At 25.8% G+C, this 19336-nt stretch overlaps 1 pseudogene; it reads left to right on the forward strand.

The window, feature by feature from the left end:
- Positions 1-192: 192 nt before the first annotated feature.
- LOC113382756 lies at positions 193-17356 on the forward strand (annotated as a pseudogene).
- The last annotated feature ends 1980 nt before the right edge of the window (positions 17357-19336 follow it).

Below are 19336 nucleotides of genomic sequence, written 5' to 3' on the forward strand. Positions count from 1 at the left end.
AATTATGAACCTTCATTATATTGTTATTAATTATGAACTGATTTTCGTCGGGCGACATGAAGAATTGATTGTCTAAATTTAATTAAAAGCTCCATCTATTGGAGCCGAACGTGAATTGAAAGTTTTCTAATGCGCCAAATGGCGCTGTTTCTTTCTTACAGAAGATGAATAACAAGTTGGTATAAAATGGCGTCGTGGTCGTAATTTTTATATTTGCTAGATTATGGTATTGAATAGTTGAAAATTATCTGTAGTGAAATGTGATATGTATTATGTAATTATGGTATCTTGAGCTGTCGAATGTTATATAAACACTCAATCCAGTGTCGATAATAAAACAACGCGCGGCAACGAAAGTTGAAAGCTTTCGCCAAAAATGCGCTGATCCCGCGTACGGAGAGTAATTGTCAATAAACTGTTTTGTTGTGATAATGAAGTTTTGGTGGTATATGTTCTAAGTTCGAGATATAAATAATAAATAAACAAAATATGCTACCCAAATGTTTGTTGCGATAAAATAAATCAAAGACTTAAGTTTTACTCGGTGGCGTCTATTTTTGAACGCCGTATCCGACATGTGTACCGCGCCAAGTAACCCCCCTGCGGGGTTCGGGTACTCCTGGAATTTTACACCGTGCTCAGAGGCTCCGCGCCCGGATGATATTTCAGCGAATATAAGCAATTATTCGTTAACAAATACAGTGAGTAAATAATAAATATGAAAATCTATTCATTTATTTGTGTGCTATTAAAATAAAATGCGGCAATTGTTGCTATAAATTCGTTTATTATGTATCTCCAAGCATGTTAGTATTAGCTTCTTATTCACCCTCTCCATTTTCAACGCCTACACACTGTAATGGCGGTATACACGTATCTACGCACACACCCATATCTGGGAAAACTTGTAAACGCATGCTTATGGCCACAAATACATTTATAATAAATGTTTCTGTCAACATTCTATGTTTATTTTCATTTGTACATTAAGTTTTAAGCCTTAGTTTAATTCGATTTTCATTTTTCATCATCTTTCACTTTCTACCAAGTCCTTTGTCAGCGTAATGGCGATGCTGTATTTTTCTTATATTTACAGCATTGTGTTTTAAAAGCATCAACTGGCTAATAGAAACATTATTGTTGTTATTTAGAAATGTCAACTAAAATCTTATTGTTTGTAAACAAAATATTACGTTGTTTATTTTCGTTATTTAATTTGTATTCTCGATTCTTATTGAGTATTATTGATTTAGTAATTTTGGCATATAATGTATGCGATATAATATTTAATATTTTTTTATCAACGTCGAATATAAAACCGTGAAAATAATAAATATATTTTAATTTTACCATAATTATTAAATAAATATGTAGTGATCAGAAATCATTTTATTTTTAATTTTGTGATTCATTTTTTTATATTATCTAAAGCAGCATAATTAAAAGCACAATTTTAAACTTTGATTACTATTATGCAATTGAAAGAGTGTAATGGTAATAAAATTAAGTATTAAAATTTACATTTTATGTGCTTTATAATTTTATGATATTAAAAATTATTTTAGTTTTTATTTTATTATGATATAAAAAAATAGTTTATAATTTTCATCATTCACTTACAATCCTTACAATTTTTTATAACGAATTCTGTAGAAACTAGATAATATAATAGGGTTAATATGTACGGAAATTATTTAGCCACTTATAAATAATTATATATAAAATTTATATTAATTAAAAAATTAAATACATAATGAGTAAGCTAATTTACAACATTATCCAAATAATGAAACGATAAATATATTAATGAAAAATTATAAAAGCAAACAAAAATTTTTGTCTTCATACCTTTGGTTATGTACTTATATTTGATTTGTTCATTTGATAATAAATAAATATTCAAGTTGATAAAAATACAATAAATCTACAATGTTTTATTATAGGCGAAATTCAAGGGATACTAAAAAGTTAAAAGTTAAAAAAAAATATGGAATATAAAATTCTACATTTTACATTGATATTTTTTCTTCATATGCAAAAAAAGAATGATAGTCATTATATTATAAATGTATTTAAATTGTTTGCCTCGCTTAAAATTACTAATTAATTGCTTTAAATTTTATTTTGAAGATAAAAATAATTCTTATAGCATATAAAGAAATGTAGAGAGCACATGTGAAATATTTGTCTGATATCATATTATTTTTATTAATAATTACAATTTATTAAAAAACACTTAATTTATTTTTAATTATATATTTACAATACTCTTTTTGAAGCATATATTTGATATCTGAGAAAATTTAATTTAAGGGGTTATTCTAGTGTAGAAATTCAAAAAAATGTTCTTTCTTTTTTTCATATTTTTAAAGTTTAACTATTTAAGAATATATGTACAAGAGGATTTTTAAAAATTTAAATTATTTTCGGTGATACAGCTGTTCAACCATGATAATTCTCTTATGTTTCCTTCATTTTGCAAAACTTTAAAAGCTTAAAGCTTTTTTTCAAAGATGCCTTTATCAATACGATTTCTCCAGTTCTACTGGACCTATTTACTTGAAATTTTTAGAGAATATTCTTTATAGACTTCTTTCAGGCATATACTAGCCTCCACCAAATTTTAATTTTTACTATTTTTAGAAAGTTCTAGAGACTCAAAAAATGGTAAGAAATTGATCCTTTTTTTTTCAAACAGTCACCATTTTGTCAAGAATTTATTTTTTAACTTGCGACGTCATTTCAGATTAATAATCTTTTTTTTTTAAATTTGGATTACTAGGAGGGTTGCAATTGTGAGCATGGTCACGTGTCAACTTTCTGAGACCTTCCACTTCAATCACTACTAATTTTTCAACCATGATAATCTTTTTATGTTTCTTTCATTTTACAAAACTTTAAAAGCTTAAAAGCTTTCTACTCAAAAATATCTTAATCAATACGATTTCTTGAGTTCTACTGGACCGATTTACTTGAAATTTTCGGAGAATATTCTTTATAGACTTCTTGCAGGCAAATACTAGCCTCATCACCAAATTTAAATTTTTACTATTTTTAAAAAATTCTAGAGACTCAAAAAGTGGTAAGAAATTGATTTTTTTTTATTTCAAATAGTCACCATATTATGTCAAGAATTTATTTTTTAATTGCGATATAATTCTAGATTAATATTTATATTTATATTTTTAATTTTGATTATTAGGAGGGTTGCAATCGTAGGCATGGTCACGTGGCAACTTCTTGAGACCCCCCCCCACTTCAATCTCTGTTAATTTTTAATATTAATAACATTTTCTTGTTTAATTTTTTCTGTACTCTTGCAACGTTGATAAAGAAGTTATAAAAAGTATAAAAATCATTGCTTTTAGTCTAAAATTTGTGCCTCTACACTAAAATACCACCTTATGAAAAAATATATATTTTTATTATACAATTATATTATAAAGGTGTACAACCTTTTTAATTTGGATTATTAGGAGGGTTGCAATTGTGAGCATGGTCATGTGTACAACTTTTTGAGACTCTCCACTTCAACCACTGCTAATTTTTATTAACTTTTTTCTGTTCTCTTGTACAAAATTATTTATTACAAATTAATTATAATTATTACAAATAAATTATAAGAAGATGCTAGTATAAAGATTGATTGCTTTTGACCTAAACTTCCTGCCTCTACACTAGAATTACCCCCCTTAAAAAAATACTATATATTTATATTATTCACTTTTACAATACTCTTTTTAGGTTACTTACATTATTTAATAAACAATTCTAAAATTCACGCCTCTACACTAGAATACCCCCTTATAAATATATCTATATATATATATATATATATATATATATATATATCTATTTATTATATCTATTATTATTTATTATATCTATTTATTATACAGGTGTCTACTTTTTGAGACTCTCCACTTCAACCACTGCAAGTTATTAATATTAATGATTTTTGTGTTTTATTTTTTCTGTACTCTTGTAACGCTGATTATGAAATTATAAGAAGAAGATAGGATAAAAATTTATTGGTTTTGGCCTAAAATTCATGTCTCTAGACTAGAATAGACCTTCTTATAAATATGTATATATATTTTCATTAAACAGGTGTCAACTTTTTGAGATTCTCCATTTCAACCACTGCTATTTTGAAATTTATTAACCTTTCTTAGTGTTTAAATTTTTTTTGCACTTTTGTAACGTTTATAAAGAAATTATAAAAGATGATAGTATAAAAATTCATTGCTTTGACCTAAAATTCAGGCCTCCTTATAAAAATATATGTCTAGAATATCCCCTTATAAAAATATATATATCTATTTATTATACAGGTGTCAACTTTTTGAGACTCTCCAATTCAAACACTGCCTTTTTAATTTATTAACTTTTTTAGTTTAATCTGTACTCTTATAACGTCGATAAATAAATCATAAGAAGATGCTAGTATAAAAATTGATTGTATTTGGCCTAAAATACATCCTTCTATACTAGTATAACCCCCTAAAAAAATATACTATATATTTATATTATTCACTTTTACAATACTCTTTTTAGGTTATTTACATTATTTAATAAAAAATTCTAAAATTCACGCCTCTACACTAGAATACCCCCTTATAAAAATATATATCTATTTATTATACAGGTGTCTACATTTTGAGACTCCCCACTTCAACCACTGCAAGTTATTAATATTAATGGTTTTTTTTATTTTATTTTTTTCTGTACTCTTGTAACGTTGATAATGAAATTATATATAGATGATTGTATAAAAATTAATTGCATTTAGCCTAAAATACACCCCTCTACACTAGTATAACCCCTTTAAAATTGCTATATATTTTTATTATTCACTTAAACAGTACTTTTTTATGATGTTTACATTATTTAATACTGATATATATTTTAAACAATACATTCTGTGTTTCTTATGATTATAGCACTTTCAATTGAGCACACCAGACGGGGGCCTCGTCGGCAGCCCCAAGATCGTCGATTCCAAGGCCGGCCTTTTGGGAGGAAAAATGAGAAGAACAATGTTTGTTATGAACGATTCGTTTGCTCAAACATCGCAAGCACCAAGGTATAAAATTACTTTAATAATATATTTTTAATTTATATAATATATAATTTATATAATAATATTTTTTAATTTATATTTATTGATGATGAATGTAATGTACTTATATTTTTGATGTAATATATAATTCTGAGTGTTGAATATCGCTTTTGGAGAATCAATCCTTTTTAAAGATCAGCAGTATAGCAGAATAATTGCCATAAATCGGTTATATTTTGTTATTAGTAATTAAAAGAAATTCTGTAGCTACACAGAATTTTATTATATTATTATTAATTGATATCCAAATAATAGTTTTTTGGCTAATCTAATTACTGAACTAAATTATATTGAATCTCATTACATTTTTTATGAATCTATTGCTTTGTATTATATAATTTGAAAATATCGATGTTCTGTTCTGAAGTATAATATTCACCATATCTGTTGCAATATTTTATTTTATAATTATATAGGTAAGTTACAGGTAAATTATATAGGCAATTATAAGATAAATAAATATATTAATCATCTTATAATTTAAATGCTATTTAAAAAAGAAATGGCTAAAAATGTTAACCTATCAATGGATTACTTCTGAATATTTCAAATCGTTTGTTTGCGTCTTATAATATTACTATTATCACTATTACTATTGAAATTATATTTATTTCTCTATTAGTTTCAAATTTATACTTAAACAAATAATCATATATATCATATCATGGTCATAATTCTAGAAAAGTTGGAGCAATTGTGTTATTATTTTTGACTGTGGTTCTAAAATTGTTATTTAGGGTTACGGTTCCAAAGTTTAAATGAAAAAAAAAAATAGTATAAATTAACAATAATAACCGAAATATGGTTGCAGTTTGACCATCTTTGAATTTTTGATATATTATACTTACAGCACATTTGTGTTTATTTTATAATCATTTTTAAATTTGCTATTAATCTCAAAGTACATACTAACTTTAGTATTAAATTATTGCAATATCATGAATTACTTGTTTGGAAGATTTTTTTACATAAATCAAATGTGTTTATTGCTTAACTTATAAAAAAAAACACGATTTATGATCTAATATATTAACTTTGAATGGATTATAAGAAATAAGTTTGAATTCAATTACTTAAAAATTTAAATGCTGTTTACAAGATAAATTTCTAAAATCGTAAATAACGTATCAATCACATTATTTATAATTAAATTTAAAATTTCCTTTTATGTTATATAGTATATTTATTATATTTATTCTACGGTTTATATTTCTGATATATTATATAATTTTGTTTATTTTATAATTAATTATAAATTTGATATTCATCTTAAACTAAAGATTAGGACTAAATTATTGTAATATCAATTACTTTTTCAAGATAGCTAGTAATTACAAAAAACGATATTAAGTTCTAAAGAAAAATTCAGTATAACTTTGAATTGAATTCAAGAGTTCAAGATTGAATGGAAATTTCATTATAGAGATAAGTCTAAACTTAATTATTAAATGATTATAATATCAATAACTTTTTCAAGAAAGCTTTCATATATTGTGTGGTGAGAACTTCATCAATGTCTTTTCATAATGTAATTACAAAAAAACGTTAACATGTTCTAAAATATGATTCATTGAATTGAATTCAGGAATTCTAGATTGAAGAGAATTTTAATTATAAAGATGAGTTCAAACTTAATTACCTTATAATTTAAATGCTATTCATAAAAAATTTGCTAAAAGTGTCAACAACTTATTTGTCACATTAGTTATGAATATTTAAAATCGCTTTTGATTTGCGATTTAAAAAATCATTTGAACTGAATTAGAAAAATAGATTACAGATATTTGGGTTACTTTAGGTTGACTTTTCACGTTTTTTTATTAGTATTGTACTAATTATATATAATAATAATATAATTATTGTACAATATCATAATCCTGATTGAATAGGCGATTTTTAATGGCGTTTTCCAAGTAACTTTTCAGCATATTTTTTCTATAGAAGGACTACAAGTTTTGAAAATTTTAAATTCATAGTTTAACAAATAATAAAAATGAATTTAATAATTATTTTGACTGTTATTTTACTAATGTTATTTAGGGTTAGGGGAAATTAACTACAGTAATCGCAAAAATGGTCACAGTTTGACCAAATTTATAAGTTTTTCTTGAACGCCCATTGGGTTATCAGATTTTGGTTTCAATCAATTGCTCACCCCCGTTTCTTTTTGACGTTGAGTTCTGGGACCTCCTGGAATTTTTTTTCTTTTATTACTTTATGTTTATATTTTGTATATATCATACTTACTTTTGTGATTATTTCATAAGCAGTTTTAAGTTTGTTGTAATATTATTATTTTTAAATCATTGCTCTGAAAGTTTACAATATTTTCAATCACTAAGTAATTTTTTATTCATAGGACGAATTGTTTATTTTCAGGGCGCACACTGGTGGTGGCGGAGGAACAATACACAAAAGCAAAGATTCTCTAACTATGTGCTGCGACAAAAATTGTAATTGTGATACAGTCTCTAGTACGCCGATATTCACAAGTGAGTTAAATTTAATTATTTCTATTCCTGTAAAGGGAAGCAGGTCCAATCTCTTAATTTCATTGTCAATTAGTAAATAGCTTTAACAAGATCATTAAGGGTGATTATCATTATCAATTTTTTGAGTCACATCATTAAATATAAATTGAGAGAAAGTTATTAAATATTCTATAACTTATATGTATGTTTTTTTTAGTATTTTTTAATTAAAATTTATTATTTACATACAGTAAAATCTTTATTTACGGCTCGTATACTCTTTAAATATGGTGATACAATTAAAAGGCTATAACAAAAACAATTATATATATCAAAATCAATTTAATTGAAGTTTTTGAGCATTTTAATTAATTATCTTCAATTGTTTTAATAATTAATTCATATATTTTAATAATCATTAAGGCTTAGGCAATGTTTTGAAGAATTTGGATTTTTTTCCCTCTTAGAACTTTTTAGAAGATTATTCAATTAAGACCAATAAGGATCACATTAGACTCTTAAAAATAATTCTTTATTCCGTAAAAGTATAAATATATATTTATTAGAAAAGAATATTTAAACCTTAAATACTAAGATTTTTCAAACTAAATGGCTTGTTTCCAGTGCTTGTTCAAGCCTCTTTTTGTAAAATAAAATTTAACAGTTTCTCTAAGTCGGCTTCAGTAAAATCACAGCAATTTCTGATATCATTTACAACAACATTTTTTAAGATAAATAGAATCAAGAACTATTTTACTTTTGTTATTCCATTTGACGATATTTACATAGAAGATTCTGGTAGATACCTACTGGAATCCTTTCATAATTATATTTGCACTTCTTAGATTCTCGAGGAAAGAAATATTATTAGTTAATAAGATTTAACTCATGTGTTTATATGAATGTGTATGTGTATCCTGATAAATAGTTTTTTTCAATTATGATTTAATTTAATAATATGATTTAAAACTATTTTTATATTTAATAATAATTACGATGTTAATTATTAAATAGGAGTTTCAATAAGTGAATATAATCGCCAATAATGTTTGATTATTGATTTAGATCTTTATGTAAGCCGTTTACTTTGTCAACTATTTGGTTAAAAGATGAAATATATTGTTTATAATTGCATCACGAAATCAAACTAATTCCATCTTATTCAATCATATGAATAGATTCATTTTTTCCCCTAGCTGCAACTATGGTGGACACTAAACCGCAAATAGTTGCTGCAGCAGCAACAGCCGCGGGAACAACAACGGCTGCTGTGGCGGCGGCGGCCAAGCACTTCATGACGCCAATTGGACCCCTCCAGCTTACGGGCGAAGAGGTCAACGAGATATTGATGAAACGAGCAGTACAGGCGGCTAATGTGCAGGCTGGTCAAGGAAATAATAGCGGCGGCGGAGGCGCTGGAGGCGGAGATGGAGGACACTCGGGGGAATTGGTCATCGGAGAACTGCAGGGGATTCACATACAAAGTGAGTAGAATTTATTGTTCTAAAATTTGAATTTTTTTATATCCACGATAAGTTTATTTCAAATAATTTAAATATAACAATAATTATAATTTATAAATAATGAATTGAATTTTAATTTATATAAATAAAAGATATATATATATATATATATATATATATATATATATATATTAGGGTGGTCCTTAAAATGGTCATTTTCGAATTTCCTTGCTCCAAGGGGCTCAAATGGTTCCAAATAGGTAAAAAACAATTCTCTGAAAGTTTTAGCTCTTAATATTATCGTTTAGATAGAGCGCAATTCAATCAAAGTTTTGTATGGAAATATATATATATATAAATTATATATTGTTACAAAGGTAATAAAATTGTCTACAAATCTATATATATATATGTTTAATTTGAGTTTAATATTCGGGCGTAACATCAATAAAAATGGTATGAGAGTTTTTTTTAAAGTTTATTATTTAAAATCCATTCGTTTCGGCTAGTATCTTAGCCATCATTTAGTGGTAATCAAATTAACTATAAAAAATTGAAACTAAATAAATTATATGAACGGAAATTTCATGGAAAAACAATAATAATAATAATAATAATAAAACACTTACAATTTGCTATCCTAATAGAGCATATGAAACCATTATTAATTCATGGTATGAGTATGTGCACATTGATAAGATATATATTTTTTAACACAAACATCACAAATGGTAAAACACACTAATAACCATGATAACTTAACAAGTTGTCGAAACTATGTATTCACTCTTCGGAGTTTAGGATAGAAATGTCACATTTTTCTCAAAGCAGTTTTTAGCATGTGTTGATATTTTTTTGGAAAATTTAAAAAGCGATGGGATTTTGTTATTTTTAAGAAATTTTGACACGCTAGAAACCATGTGTTCGTTTCGTTCAGGGCCGTATTGTCGAAGCGTTTGTTAATGACCCTGTCGTTATGTAATTGCAAAAACAACCCCTCAGCGAATCTTCTTTTAATTGTATTCTCTTCAAAATGTAAAATTTTAGGGTTAAAAAAATCGATATTATGATTTAAATTTTTAATGTATAATGATAATATAATGATATAATAATGATAATATATATATATATATATATATATATATATATATATATATACAACATACATATTATATATGGTTAGAAAGCTAATAAAATTGTCTGCAAACAAACTTATTTACAAAATACAATATTATAGTTAATGAAGAAATAAATCTTAAATTCTAATTTTAAATGTCAACATTCAAAAAGTACCACAGACAACTTCATTGTGTATTATATGCATATTAAATGCAGTGATTTTTAACCATTTTATACAAAAATTATAATAAGTTGTTCTGCTGCACGTTTATTTTATTATAAATAATTAAAATATTACATTAGTATTATATATTGTAAGAAAGGTAATAAATTCATCTACAAATCTGTATATAACGTTTTCTAGAAAAGAACTTAAATTAACTTCATAATTGGAAAAAACTCAAAATGAAAGTATATCAATACTTTTAATATAAATACAAAATATTAATAAGCTTTTCTTGTTGTACTTGTATTTTGATTTTTTTTTAAATTTAATTTTGTAAAATCTTTGCTAAAATTCCAGAACAATTATTTTTGTTTCTAAATTATCTTTTTAATAAAAATGTATTTGAATAACACCATCTATATTTGTCTAATTAGGTCTTGGAAATCAAAAGATGGGTATGGAGGAAACTGATGATTCTCAAAATACAGCCTCGACTCACTGTCCGAAGCTTGAACCAATTGTGAGTCTATCACCTAAGGTAAACGTAATGTAGTTCCAATGAAATGTTCTGTCTGATGAAAATGCTCAAAAGAGAGAGAGAGAAAGAGAGAGAGAGAGCACCTTTCGCCCTGCACAGAACTTTCAGTGTTGTTTTGTTTTTGCTCATTAAATGCTTACCTTTCTGATTTTTTTTAATAAAATTTATTAATAATCATCTACTATACTAACATCATCAGACGTTGAATGTTATTGTTTTACTAACATACATCTTTGTTTATTTATATATATGAAGCAATGTTTGTTATTGTATTTTATGTAACTAAAAAGACTTATCGATGTGTTCTAGTTATTAACTTATCCTTGCTAATAGACTGATTGCTTTTATGTTGACTCATTGCTAATAATATGCTAAAACTATAATGTTTTAATTTTAACATCAACACTAAATTGGGATTTTTAAGACTCATTTAGGGTGGATTTAAAAAGAATCAGAAGAGGCATATATTTTTTGAGCATTTACAAATTTATTCATTAGCTTTTATATTTGTTATTTATTTTGCTATATATATATTCGACTATTTTGAATTAATATAGCATACATTATTTTTTACAGTCTTTAATAATTCTTATTTTAAAACTGTTGACAACAATTTATATTATTTTTAACACAAGTTTATGAAGATTGTGCAATTTCTTTTACTTACATATATTTTAATTACAATTATGAAAGTAATACCAATTGATCACAAAAGAAACTCTAAATGAATAATTTTTAAATGGCTTATTTTTTCAATATCTAAATGAAAATATTCTGAAACTGAATTCTAAGATAAAATTAACTATCAAAACACACACACACACACTATATATATATATATATATATATATATATATATATATATAACTGATGTTTTTCTTTCTATATAGACGTGCTTACATTTTTATTTTCAAATCTATTTTTAAAAAATCTCTGTTTTTACATAAATAAAAAATTATCATATCATTCATTATTAATGTTCCACTTATCTTTAAAATTAAAATTGGCAGTAGGCTCTGGATTTATCGCTAATAGAATATAATACAAATTTTATTTTCTAGAGACTATTTCTATTTATTTTGTAAACAGCTCAAACTAATAGAAATTTGCTTAAAATCATCATATTTTTAACCAAGATAAATAAAATACAACCTACCAGGGTTATTGCTTACGTCCAGCATTAGCAGATAGATCAGAATAATCTCAATTTAATAAATTGATTTTCAGAAGATTTTGCTTTAGAAGTCAGAATATAGAAATTAATGCTTTAGTTTATCGCTAAGTTTCAATTTATATTGAAGACTGTAATTATGTTTTTTGTGCATATTACTTTCATATAACTAATGTGAATAAAAGATAAAAGTTCAAACAGTATTATTATCTTTTTTGTATAAAGATAATATATGTTTTACTATTCTTTGAAGAAATTTGATAAGTAAACATATGTTTTTAAAATGTTGTCTGTTAAAATACAATTTGTTTTTGTATTTTGTATTTGATGTTTGTTTATCAATTTTGTAGTAATGTAGTTTTTTATTCTTTACAATTAAAATATTAGGAGAGATTATTGTCAAAACATTTAGTATGATAAAGATTCTTCTTCTAGAAGAAGAGATAAAGATAGTAGAACAAAAGTTTTTTATTATTATATCTCAATTTAAAAAAATGCTGAAAATAATTAAAATTAAAACCATTTAGTTGACAACATTTATTTTATCAAATACAAAGGAAGCCTAATTTTACGCTTTGCATAGGAAGGGCTTTTCCAATTTTTTTAATAGATTCTTTTCAGTTTATAATACTACTTTTTTCAATTTTCTTCATATTTTTATCTATAATTTTATGTAGCGCAACAGATAAACTTTCCATATACATATTATGGAAATCTTTCTCAAACACCTAGAAATAATTTCTTTAAAGAAAAATAATTGATTTAATTAAAAATTGCGATTGGATATGATTTGTAATTGATTGTAAACTTTATTTAAATACATTGTTCAGTATTCTTTTAATTGAGATACAAGTTTGATATCGATTAGAAAATTATTAATTAAATTTGGTATTGTTTTTAAGAGCCAAAAAATAAATGTTTCTATTCTATCTACAGCAAGGAACACAAGTGACGCCGAAAGAGAGACCTTATTCCTGTGATGACTGTGGGAAATCTTTTCTGTTGAAGCACCACCTTACAACACATGCTCGAGTACATACAGGTAAGATGCATATGCTTACTTGTTTGGTGTATATTTTTAATTTTTTCTTCAACATGAAGTAACTAAAAGTAAAATATTTTTTTTGTATATTTTATACATCACTGTAATAAATAAGAAATAGATACACTATGGTCATAAAGTTTTTTTTATAAAAATGTTATTTTACTATAACTATCCTGAAATGATTGTATTTAATTTATCCAGTACTGTTTTTTATTATTAGGATTTATATTGCTTACTTTTGACTGCTTTTCATTTACTGTTTGTATAATTTGTAGGAGAGCGCCCACATATTTGCGTTCATTGTGGAAAGAGCTTTGCTCACAAACATTGTCTTAATACACATCTTCTGCTACATTCTACCGAGAGGCCTTACCAGTGTCAGGAGTGCAAGAAAAGTTTTACACTCAAACATCACTTGTTGACGCATTCAAGGGTAATAATAATATATATATTATGAACTTGTAATTATTTGCAAAAAACAAGTGTATCTCATACCAAAGCAAGCTTTATTATTTTTGTTTTTTAACTATGTTTTATGAAGATTTTCTTTTAGAAATAGCTAAAATAAGGATATAGTATGATTATCATAAAAATGAGAATGTAAATTTTAATAATTGTTAATTCATTAGGTGCATTCACGAGAAAGACCGTTTGTCTGTCAGGAGTGTGGTAGAGCTTTCCCATTGAAGCGACATTTAGTAACACACAGTAAATTCCATGCTGGTGAGCGTCCGTTTGTTTGTGAAGACTGTGGAGAAAGTTTTGCACAAAAAGATCATTTGGTAAGAATAATTTTATAATGATTTTTTATATTTAATAAGCATCAATAATAATAATCACTATATTTGAGTTATGAAGATTAAATTTAATTGATGAATGAAATTCTGATATAATAGCTCATCTATTGTGATTTTATTTATAATAATTTATTTTAATAAACTGTTTATACATCAAACAAATTTGAAAAAGAATTTGGTTTGAAAACTGTTTTTTATATGTGTCTTATTTTATAGGTAATGCACTCACGTTTCCATGGAAGCACAAACCCATTTGTTTGTCCAGATTGTGGTGCAACATTTCCAAGAAAATTCCAACTTGTCAATCATGGACGACTTCATGGTCGAATTCCACATTCATGTTCAGTTTGTGGGAAAGAATTTTTGCAAAAAAAGGACAATGGTAGCACATATGAGGTACACTAGTTTTATTATAATAGAAATTTAAATGAATTTAAAGAAATATTAATTTTTTTAATATTTTATAATTGGAGTTAATCCTAATTTTTTTATTAGGCTTCACACAGGTGATCATCCATTTGCGTGCAACCAGTGTGGTGAAAGTTTTAGAGTGAAACCAGAACTTACTCAACATACTAGACTTCAACATGGTACTGGAAATAATACAAATAACACTAATAATCAACAAAACAACACTACAGATCGGCCTGGATTTCCTTGCAGGTAATAGAATCTAACTTAAGCAATAGTATTTTGTTTTTGAATATATTTGTGCAATCATTTCCTAGCCTTCAAAGTATGATTAGAGCAAAATAAATATAAAACAATGAAATGAAATGAAACCTTGTTCTTGGACAAATAAAATTCTCATAAATTTCTTTAAAAAAAATTCTATGACAAATTTAAAATAATTAAGGTATTATATATTTTTATTGTATTATTTATAATACCATATTATTAATACACTAATTGAAGATAAGTGAAAAAATCAAAACAATTAATTTTATTAAAAATTCATAACAAAATAGGTAACAAGAAGTGAGATACTATATTTGTTACTTATTGTAGATTTTCTCCAAATTTAGTACTTCATTATATAATAACTCACTACAATTTAATAAATTCCATAGGGAGTGCGGTAGCGCTTTCAACAGCCGTGAAGCACTTGCATTGCATTTGCGTCTTCATGCAGGTGATAGAACTCTTGTCACAGATTTGTGTGCATTAACTGCTGCCTTACAGCCGTCACATTTCTTAGCCCAAACGGGTACAGGTAAATAAAAATTTGTTATACAATAAAATTGATTAAAATTAAGTTGTTCATAATTATTTAAATTCATACAACCATAAATATTGATTTCATTACTTGCAGTTGTAAGTCAACAAGGAACTGGAACAACAAATCAGGGCCTGCAAATAATCACTTCTACAGGAGCTGTTGTGAGTCATGGCGCAACTCAAACACCTGTTGCTCCTGCTCGCACTAAGAATCATTTTTGTCAGGATTGTGGCAAGGGCTTTGCCGCAAAACATGGATTATTACAACATAATAGAAGGTTGGTACAGAATAGTTTTCAATATTTTGATCATAACTTTATTGAAACAGCTGATATAAATAAATAAATAAATATATATATATATATATATATATATAATAAAATAATATACTTATGTATAGTTATTGAAATAAGTATATAAACATTGCTTTATGGTATATTTGAAACTAAAAATTTAAATTATTATATTTTTCTATTTATAGGCATCCAAATGGGGCTTGTACATTGAGAACACATGTATGCGAACAGTGCAACAAGGCATTCTTCCAGAAAAATCATTTATTATTGCATCAAAGACAGCACCAAGAGCATCCTAGAAATCAGGTCAGTAATCTGTAATATACATATATTCGAATCTCTGGTTTTGTTTTCTTGACCGTTCAAGTCATTCTGAATTGTTTGAGACCAGTTTTTGCCAAAGTTCTCTAAAAGACGACTGCACCGATTTCACGTTGATTAGCTTTTCGCGACGATTATGCGATCGTTACTTTGTAATGAATTAAAAAAAAAAATTGATGATTTTCATGTTAAATTATAAAAGTTTATAAAAAATGGCCACGCTTTTAGGGTATATAACGCGCATTCGTTTTTTGTTCAATATTGTAATATTTAAACTATTAATCAAAAAGATTTATGGCTAATAAAGTTGTACAAAGCTGAAGAATGTGCAATAGTTTTTCACATTTTAATGTTCTACAACGACTTGCACGGGTTTGCACAACACGGTTTAAGGATTGAGCAAAATTCCAATAGAATAAGAAATAGTAAAATCTATGAAAATCAAACTTTATCTAATCTAAAATTAGTAAAATCGCCTTACAATAAATGTGCAAAAGATAACTAATTTGAAATTAATTATAAAAGCGCGTACGTTCTATCAAAAATAATATTCTAGGATTATCCAATATTTCTTAAACAATTCTTTAAATAAAATGAGCATAGAAGTATAATAAAGATAACTTTACATTATTAAATATATAAATATCATTTTGCTAAAAGCAAATAATTGCAAATATAATTTTTTTTGCAAAATATAATGCACAGATCAGGAGGTAGTACAGAGCACTGCTCAGAGGATGAGGATGTATTGCAAAAAAAAAGATTGCTTTGGATAGCACTTTCTTGTTAATTATGAGGAAAAAATATAAATTATATAATTTATATTACTTATTTTAAAAAATTGAGAAATATAACAATATTTATTATAAAATCATGATTTGTAGCATGTTGTTTTGATTTTTTGGAACGTAATTCCTCTTTATGTACTAGTTCTTTGTCTCATATAACATGGATTCGCATAAAACATTATTTTTGAAACGTAACTACCATGTTATACGGGAATTGCCTGTACTTATAAATCACTAGTAATAAAATCTAAGGCTTGCAAGTAATAAAAAAAATTAATTAGCAAAGCCAACATTATTTAATCAGTATAATTTTTCTCCAGGGTGATAGTCAGCAACAACAATCTGGTAGCAATGGAATTCAACAGCAACAACAACAGCAATCAGCTATTCAGTCATCAAATAACATTCAGCAACAACAACAGCAGCAGCAGCAGCAGCAACAACAACAACAACAGCAACAACAAGGAAATGATAATGGACTCTCAAATGTATGAACCATTAAATTTATCTAATTAAGCATTTATATCAAAATTGCCAAAACATTACATAAACATTTTAGCAGCAGCAATCTAACAATCCACTTAATCTACAACAACAATCAAATGGAAACAACAATGGCGAAACAATGGCTCATGCCATGGGCCACCAAATTACAGGGTCTCATCTTGCGCAAGTGCAAGTTTTACACACGGGTGGTGGACAACCTGCACAAGTTATCAAGTATGAGATCAATATACCACAACCGCCTGGAGTCGGGGTTGTGAGAGACAGACAGACAATGGAGTAATATGTCAATATGCTATTTGTTATTGTGTTTTAAAGGATTTTTTAGCTATTATGTGGATGCAGTGAATGTGAATTGATTGAAACTAAAATATTTTATTAAAATTATTTGTCATCGACAATTTCTTATCTGGAAGTATTTCATACTGGATAATTAATACTATATAATGAATTATGTATGTTACGGATTTATATATTCGACTTGAAATGAAGATTTATAGAATTTGATAGAATTGAAATGGTAAATGAGCTATTACAAACATCAGACATTCAAATGTAATTTATATATTGGTAGCGCATTTTATATATTTATATATTTTAATTAAAAATTACTATGAGATCATTATTAAGGTCAGATTTGATGTACCATTTGTTTAACATCGGACAAAAATCACCCATTGGTGCAATTTATTTTTAGAACTTTAAAGAATTTGTTGATGACAGATATGTGATCTAATTCATATAGCTAGAACTGTAAAAATGCCAAGCATACCCGGCAAAAAATACATTAGCATCTTTTAAAGATAACTTATATTATAGGATCATTTTATATAGATATGTATTTAAATATTTTACATTTCAAAGTTTGTTTGGAAATTTATTTAAGCTTTAATCATGATGCATACAACCAATCTGCTAAAATATTTTTTGCTTATATAAATATGTACACACAAACACACATCTATAAAATCGTATGTATTAAATTACATATATTATTTATGTACATTATTATGTATATAAGCTTCGTACTTAATATATGTAATTTAATAAATCCACACACACATATATGTACACATGCATATATATATAATTTTATTTACACATTTATGCGTATGATGAATGATTTATTTTAATATATGTGTAAATGGCTTATTTTATCAGTCATTTAACATAATTAAGTACATTTAATAATTGATAATAACAAAAATATAAATGCCCAGTATTTATTAAATTTTATTTTTCACTTTATCTCTGTGCGGTCTGATACTGTTTTTGTTTTACCTTGAATATGTATATATATATGTAATAATTATACAATAAAATTATTAATGATATAATTTGGAAACCATTTAATGTTGTATAATTATTTAAATTTATAAAAATTTTAACTCATATCAATTTTCGTAAGCTACTTAAATCAGTAGATGCCTCAAAAGAAGATTTGGCAACTATATCCAACATGTTAAAAGTATATATAAAGACAACCCCTAATTTAAATTTTCTATTATTCGAATTATATTTTTTAGGGACATCTATTGATTTGACAGCACTGTGATAAAAATGTTATTTTATAAAATGTAAACAGTACAGCACAATGTTATGTTTGGAACGTTTTAAATTAAAATTATAAATAATTTCTGACAGAAATTCCTGGAAAAGTAAACCTTAGGTTTATGATCTATACTTGGAGGCCATAAAGATTAATTTTGATGTATGTGTAGGTGCAACTATTTGATATAATTTTCTGATCTGCTGAAAGTACATGCAAGCTTGTGTATGTTATGCTTATAATATGTAAACTCGATTATTAAAGTTGAGTGGTACCCTTAGGATTATTTAGGTATGGACTAAAATTTTAATATGAGATGATTATTATTGTGACGATGATAAGAATACATTTTATTATTTAACAATACTAAAAGTTTTTATATAAGAATAAAATATAAATTTACTATATATTACACATAACTGTATATACATTATGATAGTGAAAAAACAATTAACGTAAAGATATTATTTAGAAGACATATATGCAAATTGTTGATATATGAGTGTATTTAAATTTTTTTTAGGATGGTTCCCAATCAAAAACATAGTTTTACTAGTGTTAACCCGAATGTATTTAGATGTAGTTTCTTACCAGTGTATAATGTCGATAAGGCAAATTACCAGCTATAATATATAGGGCAAGAATTCTTCAGATAGAGTTAAAAAAATACAAAAATATGTTAGGGTATTATAAATTTTTAAGAGATAATATTCAGATAATCAAAAATGGACAAAAATCAACCTGCGTATTTATTGAAAAACTCAATTG

The sequence above is a fragment of the Ctenocephalides felis genome, unplaced genomic scaffold, assembly GCF_003426905.1.
Source record: "Ctenocephalides felis isolate EL2017-DRISC unplaced genomic scaffold, ASM342690v1 CF-g0.4_SCAFFOLD_03570, whole genome shotgun sequence".
NCBI lineage: Eukaryota > Metazoa > Arthropoda > Insecta > Siphonaptera > Pulicidae > Ctenocephalides > Ctenocephalides felis.